This window comes from Seriola lalandi, unplaced genomic scaffold, assembly GCF_002814215.2.
Source record: "Seriola lalandi dorsalis isolate HSWRI2012SDOR001 ecotype SW California unplaced genomic scaffold, Sedor1 jcf7180002054544, whole genome shotgun sequence".
Classification (NCBI taxonomy): Eukaryota; Metazoa; Chordata; class Actinopteri; order Carangiformes; family Carangidae; genus Seriola; species Seriola lalandi.
In genome coordinates, this window is record NW_019525097.1 from 4,218,690 (window position 1) to 4,228,497 (window position 9,808).

The following is a 9,808-nucleotide window of genomic DNA, read 5'->3' on the forward strand; positions in this document are numbered from 1 at the left end:
AACAGCTCACAATGACTGGCATGTGTAGCTGCAGCTTCAAAAATGATATGAATACGCTTTAAATTATTATCTTCACTTTTGCTCTTACTACTTACCAATGGACACTTTTAGTAGCAGTAAAAAGGAAAAATGAAGCTTAAGGCAGCTTGGAGGGCAACGCCAACCGTCAACCTTACAAAATTGAAATACAGCTACAGTGACGATGATGTTAAAAATGAAGAATAGGATAAAAATACAATGAATGTGCAGCTCAGCATGATGGATTATATTGCTTCTGGCACCAGCAGCAAATACATTTGTTAGTTTGTCATTTTTGCCAAAAAACAAATATTACACTGGTATTCTTGTTTAAATCTGCAATAAAAATGTTGTAGTTTCAAAATCCATTAAACTTTGAGGAATCAGAACAGTTTGATTTATTTGTTTCACCAACAGTCCGAACCCAAAGATATTGAATAGACAAAGATATAAAAAGATATTTGAGAAGCTGGAAGCAGCAAAATTTGGCATTTTTGCAGAAGAAACACGTTAAATGATAATCAAAGTCTTATTTTCTGATGATTGACTTCATATTTACTATTTATGGTTGTGCATATAGTGTTAAGAACATTTTTGTTTTAGGTTTCTTTTGTATGTAGTAGATGTTCATAATTTATACAGTATTGTAGATTTTAAATTTTTCTTAAAGATCTACTTCGGCCGTCGTGCCACATGAGTTTCCCTCTGTGGTGTCAATAAAGTTTATTTAATCAATTAATTGTTTCAGCACTAAACTATATCAAAGCATCTTAATCCCAGCTCATGGTCCACTCATTAGTTTTTATCATTAACTTTCAATCACATCTCACGGTCTATACCAGATTTCATGGAAATATACGCGATAACAGACAGCCGAAAAAGACCATGGGTTTTGGGTGAAAGCCCCGGGAGAAAAAGCCAGTAAGGTGATATTGAGTTATTATTATTTTTTGCAACATTCCAAAAGAAAAATAAACACTCGGTATCACATGGATATTCTATTAACTATGAGAGTGTTGATGCGGATTTTGTTCTTTGAGTCTGAGAGGCAAATAAATGTATGAACGTCAGCACCAAGGAATGACTGTCGTGAGACTTCAGAAAGTGTTTTATGCATCTCATTATTAAAAGGATGAGAGACGGAACATCTAGAAGAATGGAGATTTAAGGTTCAAGAAAATCACCATTACTGAGAGAGGAATTTAACAGTTAAATAGATTTTCCTCTGTTGCAAAGCTGCTTAAGGATTTGAGCTAAAACTGGTGTCTTAATACAAAAACATAGACAGACACTCACACAGTGTGATCGTCTCTAACTATTTGATGTAGCCCCCAACAAAGCAGAGCAACAGAAGTTCCTGCTCATCCCACTGAGCTATACGGGATCACTGACTTATTACATCATATTCTGCTTTGAAAACAAAATCAACTCTACGCACTGAGCACACTGTAGCACTGCTGAAGTATTTGAAAATGGCACACGATACTGAAGATCAAGTATGAGTCAAAGAAGACATTTGAGCATCTGTTGTTTATTTGTCGAGGGACTGTGTCTCACTGAGAGGATTCTCAGGACTTGGAAAATGCAAACCCTAGAGCTGCTGGGAAGCAAAAAGTGCAGCTGAAACAGGGTAATGGTGGGCTTTCAAAGAAATCAAGAGAACAACAACGGGAGTCATTATGAAATGCTCGCTTGTGATTTTTCAGGCCGTTCAGAAGGATAGTGTGGAGGCTCCGTGGATAAAGAGGCCGACCTGCAGGGTTCGGTGTGAACACGTGACCTGCAGCAAAGGTCAGAGCGTGAGCGCCGCTGCCAGGAAAGCGTTGGTGTTTGGCAAGTCGCAAAAACACAAAGTAAGAGCTCGTCTGATCCTGGAGTGTGGGGCATCTGGGCTCACAGCGGGGGGGTTGGAAATCACACAGGAAGCATGAAAGTGCGTGAGGAAGGAAGACAAAAAGGGAGAGAAAGAAAACATGCCAAAGAGAGAAATTCTAGATGTTGGATTTCATACGATGACCTTGAGAATTTGCAACTCGAACACTGTCATTATTTTCACAATTCAGATTTGTCTCTAAAACAACTTCCTTTGATCTTGTTTGAAGACATACAGCACATTAATAAGACTGTAAATTAAACATTTCTTTATTTGGAGAGGAACAGACGATCTAAAGCAGCGACAGAATCTCTAAGCCTTCCTAAAGCTCGATGCAGCACGCTGCCAGAAAACTGTGAGGGGCAGTACAGGCAGGCGGGACGCGCTGCTACAGGCTGGGATCTCTTCCTGCTGGTAAGGGGTGACATGTTGGCTGCCATTTTTCATCACCACTTGGTGCTTAATCCGTCCAAATCTCTCTCATTATGGCAGCGCACATGTGCCACCAGTTATCAGGGACTTTGTCAGTTGAACTCTTCATCAGCCAATGTAGCACTAATGCAGCGGAGAATGGCTGAGTCGTTCTGCTTTTTCTACTCCAACATAAAGATTAGAATGTAGTATACGAAACACTAATGAGGAAGGGTGCAAGTGCTCATGGAAGTCCTTAAACTTTTTCCTTTTTTTTCCAAATGCAAAGTGAAGTTTCTTAAGTACAGCTTTTAAAGATGAGGCCTGTTTTATGTCTGTTACTGTGTCACCGACTGAAACCAGACAATATGAAATCATCCATATTTATTGACTTGCACCTTGCGTGTGCTTCAATCATAACAACATATTGTTTGAATAAATATAAAAGGACACAGGAAATATAAAAAGCTCTATTCTGCAATCAGTGAATTTGTTGTTATTGTGCATTATAGTTTTGACACACAGGCTCAAAATTATGAATAATAATGCTGACATGGATGTGTCTTTACAGATGGAGTTTCACCACATTGAAGTGCAGAACCAGTGTGTCATCTGATGTTCTCATTAAGGCTTAAATATTTCCTCTGATTTTAAAATGATTACCTCTCAGAAACATATTTTTGGGATTTCTTACTGTAAATGAAATTGTTATTGTTTCATATTCATCAGATTCTGTGATAAGGTGGACAAAAACCAAAAAACCCAACTATTCATAATCATCTGATCCTGATTTCCAGCATAATATCTCAAGGTTTAGCTTTAGGTTTCCACAGCAGACATTTCGACTTGTCGTAGAAGGAACAGCACAGGTGTAAACAATAACATGAAACTAACGCAGCTAGATGGATTTCAGCTGAATTCGCTGTTATTATTTACACCAGAGCTTTTTCTGGTGTCACATGTCAAAATGTTTCTGTGAAAACAGGCCTATTCTGGCATGTTGTTTTGGTGGTTTGATGAACAGGACAGTTGTGACGTTATGGCAATTATCTGCACTCGATATCCGCTGGTTTGAGTGGCTCTCAGTGCTCTTTTCACACTTTTTCTGAAGGATATTTTACAACACAGCTGGACAATAAGCTGACATTGTAGCATGGGAGGTAACTGGAAGAAAAAACTAGAGAGTAACTCAAAAACTGTGCTTAAATACAAATTTGAGGTACTTGTACTTCATTTGTGTATTCCCATTTTATGTTACTTTATATTTCGACTCTACTACATGTATTTCACATCTGGAGTTTGTGGCTATTTTTTTTTGCAAATTAAGATTTTACATGTAAACACATGATTAGCTGTTGAGCAGCGTTAATGATGTTTGGAGAGGGCATCTTTATTTCAGCATAAACAACAGTCTTTAGTGCATGAGCACTGCAACAGCCAGACAGACAAACACACACTGGGCTATTACAAGTGTTTTTCATGATGAGAGGCAAAAGTTTTTGGCGATCATTCCCAGATGATTTCCGCATCCAAACCTAAATCTTATCCTAAGACAGCGAGAATGGGACCAGCACATATAGTTGCTATATCGTGCAATGAAGCAGAAATTGGGGCCAAAAACAAATAAAATGCTAAGAATTTATGACAGCTGACCTTTTACCAGCCAGAGCACAACATACAGAGTCAACCTGCTTCTTTATCAAATATTGGAATCTGAGCGGGCTGTTGTATGAGGACACTGCGCTACACTTTATTACAGCACTTTCGCAGAGATAGCGACACGGATGAGTAAACATCCAAAGTTTGCAATTTCCTTGAATAGCTTGTTTTGTTTTCCTGGCCCTGTCTTTGTTTCATTCTAGACTTCATCAGAACCGTCCCTGAGGTCTGTGACGCGGCAGCACTCAGGTCCATTTTAATAACGAGAAACTAGATGAAAGAATATATAAGCAGAGAGAGGATGCAAAAGTACGAACATGAACAAACACCCCCTCAGAGGGGAACAATGCAGCTGATGCAAAGTATAAAAACTAATGTTCAATCTTTAATATATGCTTTCAAACAGAATGCATTAGATGTCCTCTGTCCATTAATATCAGCTCCTAATGAAATATACCCAAGTCAGCTGAATGGTTCGGCAAATTGTGTATTATAAAGTGAAGGTGAATAGTCGCCTCACATGCTGTATTATCTACAATGTAATCACTTCAGATTATGGCTATAGGTGGTCTTAAATAGCTGTGTCACACAACAAATGCGAGTCCAGCACCTCCACATGAACCCATTAAATGACGTCAGCGCCACGTCTCGAGTGAATACGTATAATACCGATCATTATCCAACGCATTCAGATTGGCTGTCACATCAGAGCTAAGGAGATCTCAGAGGAGAAAAACGAGGTAATAATGTGTAACAGAGACAAATAATGGGAGAGCAGGCGAACATGGTCATGTCTGGCAATTAAACAAAGCGAACAAAAAAACCTGCAGAGACTTCCATCACATGACTCCCTCTAACTTTTAATTGATTAGTTTGTTGTGCAGCATCAAGTGTCTTTCTTAAGTTATCTGCTGGCAGCACATTCAGCTGCTGGCAGCATTTATAGTTTTTAAATCCAACATCTCAAATAATAGACAAAAGCTGTGGACAACAAAATTCTTAAAAAGTAACAGAACGAAAACTCACTTCAATAATTTAATTGAACTTCAATGAGAAAGTGTCACCGCTGATTACACAGAAAAACACTCGGTTTCACGCTCACTTAATGATGCACATGGAGTCGTACAAATTGGGGGAAATCATTGAAGGTAAAAAGAGTCAGAGGCATTTCAGCACTCAGGAGGTGGAGTGCACGCTGCCAAACTCTCACCGCTTCATCAAAGCCGGCGGTCTTTGACAGAGAGCTGCTCTTATCTCCGTCTCTGGTGACTGCATCTGTCAGGCACCATTCAGATTATTTATGATTAATGAGCTCTACTCGCAGGCCACATATAGCTCTGCACAGGAAGTCGACTCCATGAAAGTGCAGAACTAAATGGGAAATCAACAGCCATTACTTAAGCCAGGCTTTGGAAAATTCTACCATTTCTACAAGTCAGACCTGAAATAATGCAGAAACCCAGGAAGTCTGAAAACTCTTCTTATTGTAACAGGAGTAGAACTCAGCGGTAACTCTTGGTGGTGGGAATCTTTGGCATTGTAAGGATTTGATCTATTGATTTCTCGATTCAATAAAAACCAAAGGGGGCACTCCTGTCCTTTGCCCACTGAATGGCAAATGAATCATAACATAACGAAAGTTAAGCTAACTGGTCCTGATGAGGACCGCTGTCTGATTAACAGAAAAAAAAAGCAGAGAAAGTGTGTTTGTGCGTGTGTGTACAGCTTTTTAAATCAATTAACTGCATTAATTTAAAGCATTTTACAGACTTCTTCCTGTAGGAAAAAAATGATTATGTAATTTACTGAGCGACATAACCAGTTAAGTATTTGTTGTTGTTGTGGAGTTCTGGAGTAATGGGTGAAAAACATTGCTGTGTTGTTGTTCTCCAGAAGTGGAGAACAGCCTCTGGGCTACAATGCTACTTTCATTACGCAAAATGTTGTACGAGTTATTTTCTTCACCTCACCAGAGTTGGTTGAAGTTTTGTAAAGTGCCGCAGTGTGTGACGAAATCCTTTTTAATTTTTTTTGCATCAACAAAACACTATCAACTAATGTTCTCACAAAATAATCTATTTTTGGCATTTGTGTATCTATTACGAATTAAAGAAGATAAGAATCGTGACTCTAATGTGAATCATTTTTCACCCACCCCCTGGTAACTCTAAACTTAAACCGTCCTATTTATATTCAAAGGACCTGCACATCCCCGCAGGTGTCCTGGGTGATGTTACAAAGCTCTGTGGAGCAGTAACAAAGATATCTGTCTTAGCAGGTGCAACAAGACTAACATAGGAGAAGTCAATGTCAATGAAGACACTCACACAGTCCTAAGAAGAGGTCTACTGTAATCCAGCAACATAAATGAAAACTATTATTATTTATCACCACAGATCTCTGAACAAAATGACAAAACAAATAATAGCAGGAATGCTGATACTGGGTATCAGCCAAATGTTGCAGATCCATATTAAATACAACCTTCTGCTGCAATCCATCCATTTGCATTGATAAGATAAGGGACCACTGATACTTTTGCACTTATGTTTCACAATCATTTTAATGTGAAGTAGTCCTAGGCATTAGTAGGCTTTTATGATGAAAACTTTAAGTGCCGATAATGACATTCATTAGCTAAAGTTACCTACACTGTACTTGTTTTTCTAACAGTGAAGACATTTTTGCAACTGAATACATAGACATACATAATGACTGATATTCATTAAACTTTTAGCAGCTAGACTTGATGCTGACTCGAATTCATAAACCTTGTAAAAAATAATAAATAAAAATGTTCACAAATGGTGTATGACCTTCTTTGCCTATTGTTAAGCATGGAGCTGTAGTTACAGCCTCACATTAGCTTACAACAGTTTCAGAAAGAGAGGCGAGGAGATTTTATGTTTTCAGAGAAGAAAGCATTGGTATTAGAAAAGAAAGAAATTTTTTTTCAGATTTGTGCATCTCTAATAAAATAGGTCCAACAGGGCAACAAGCACCAATGATCAGACAGGTCGTAAACCAGCTGGAAGAGGAGCTACCACTTTATTTGGAAGTGAAACCTGAAGTGAGTTTTCAATGTGTTTAATAATCCCTCATCACACAGGACAACCATTGTGAGGGATTTTTACAACAGCCAGTCTGGGTGGTAATTTTACTCTTCAAAATAAGTTCAACTAACCTGGGAGATGGTGTATGCCCTGTTGAAGAGATACTTAAGGATGCTGCGATGTTCCCACATCTCAGTAATTACTTTGGTGATTACAATGCGATTATGGCCAGTAGAAACTATGGCCAAGCAATGCGGTGGAAGAATGTGCTTTAGTTGCAACATAGCCAACATTAATTAGAACTGATGAACAAGCAAAAGGGAGGCTGCAACTCTCACGAGACTGACCATGTTTTTACATGTCTTCCTTTCTAATGAGAGACAATGGATTAGAGAATCTTACATGTCTTTAATATAAATTGATCCATAAATAGATCCAGACATCAGCTTTTCATAATTAAACCATTCTCAGTAAATGCTCATGAAGTCTAGACATTGACTAGACAGAAGGGTCTCACTCGGCTTGCTCTTTCACAATATCCTCTCCCTTTTCGAAAGGCTGAGCTGATAAAGCATCATGAAAGCTCCCTTCCAAAATTCATTTTTCGCAATTCCCTGTAGGTTCCAGCAGTGTAAGAATTACAACAATACGGAGCTAAACTGGAAGAATTGAGCCAATAAAACAGGTTTTCATGAAGATTACAACATTTTTCTAATTACAAAAAAAGTTGGTTTCATTTGTATTTTCCAGCAGCTGAACGCTTTCAAATGAGGCGGCAGCTGAATGTGCCTCAAATTACATCTAATCGACATGCGGGCATTTCTAACATGCCTGTGAGCAAGGCATGAATTTCAAAATTACTCTGTTTTGGAGCACTGCAGGCCACAAACACACAAACACACACACACACACACAGACACGCAGCCTGTGCAGAGGTGGCACTACATGTCAGATTTATCAGGAACATATTATATACAGGCAGCCAAAACCACAAGTCGCCATGTCCTTTACTGGCATGCAATTACCATTTCTTAGCATATTCACACTTGGGCCGGATGTTAAACACGTATCATGGCAAAAATAGCAACATGAGGGCTGAGAGAAGATGACCTCAGGGCTCCAGCGATTTGCTCCGTTTTCCTAAGATGAGCTTATACACCGAGCAGCAAACAGAGACTCTACCTTGTTCAGTTACAGAGCCCAGGGCTGATACATGGGAATCTGGCACAGCAGCGACAAATCCAGAGGGAACAGAAACACTTATTTACTGTGTGTCTTAACCATGACTGTGACTGTTGGGAAGCCTACACATCTTTAAAGTCAAAGTGGGAAATTCCCATTTTGAATAATAGCATTAAAGAAATGTGCATCAAAATAGAAATCGTAGAACAAAATGCAAAGTTCTATCGTGTTTCTCCTAAACCTCATCGCTGCCCCCGGACCAGTGAATTACCATAATACCCTTATATGGATGAGATTGCTTGTTATTGTGGAGTGCACTCGACTGTGAATTGCTGTAGGTCAAAGGTCTGATGATGGAGTGTGTGCGTGATTCCACACAGCACAACACTGCAAATTCACACAGGCGATATGCAGCCAGGAAACACTTGAACTCAGTCTCACTGTTACAGTAAGAGCAGCTAATAAAACCCTCTCTGTCCTGCCGATGGTACAAAATACCACAGACAGCCTAACATGATTTGGTAATGTGAGTTAGAGCTGCTATGATTGACGATTTGCTGTGTTTCTTTGTCATATTTGGTTGTAAACTGAATATTTTTGGGAGTTTCTTGAATAAAACACACAATTTCAATGCATCACCTTGAGCTGTGGGAAATTATGGTGGAACTTTTTACCATTTCCTGACATTTTATAGTCAAACTGATTCATCAATTGATTGAGAAAATAATCGTTAGTTGCAGCCGTGGTGAGAGTAATCCATGAAGGAATAATTATTACACTGACACAGTTCTGAGTTAATATAAAGGTGTAAAAAAAAACTAGACAAGCAATACTTACCTAGCTTATATTAGGGTGTTATCAGCATAATGTAATTATTTTCTCAATTAATTGTTTCGTTTTATTTAAATATCAGAAAATATTCCATTTAAAATGATATAAAACAAAGAAAAACCGCAAATCTTTACATTTTTGCTTGAAAGATTACGGTTACCAAACCTGCGCATACTGTTGCATCTCTACGTGTTCAGTATAGAAAGGAAAAAACTCCCATTACTTCTTTCAAAAGCACTTTCCAACTCAGCAGAGTGAAACATCTGTGCAGGGAGGTGTTGATTTTCACTGACGGAAGCTCGAAACTGAACAAAAAAGATCAAAGTAAAACAGACTGAGTATCAAAATCCTCCACAGCTCCTCCAGCAGAGCTGACTGCAATTAATTAGTAAGCAAGGACGGTATCTCACATTAAGAGAAAATTTAAGAGCAGCAGGGTGGTGAATGAAGGAAGGGTATGAAAACTGTGTCACACTGATAACTATTATTCTGAGTTTACCAAATTAATTTAATAGAATATGATAAAATGCACTGATAACACAGGAAATGAGGCACCCAGGGGTGTCTCTGATAAAGACCAGCTTCTTTGGAGCAAATAAACACCCCAGCTCCTGTTTAAGAATTTACATAAAACAATTAACCTGGAAAGCAACACAACTATTATACTAAATACTACTAAAACTAAATACTGTATCTTCATGTCTCAACAATGTGCACTCCTTTAAATCTTGGCTGTGTTAACTTGCCTTCAACAAAACTGAAATCTGGGAGCTGGAAAAGC

The 9,808-nt window shown here is 38.6% G+C and overlaps 1 protein-coding gene across 1 annotated transcript in view; it reads right to left on the reverse strand.

The window, feature by feature from the left end:
- The window catches only part of rngtt (RNA guanylyltransferase and 5'-phosphatase), a 91,955-nt gene that overhangs the window by 3,410 nt on the left and 78,737 nt on the right, over positions 1 to 9,808 (reverse strand). The gene's annotated exons all lie outside the window — the stretch shown is intronic.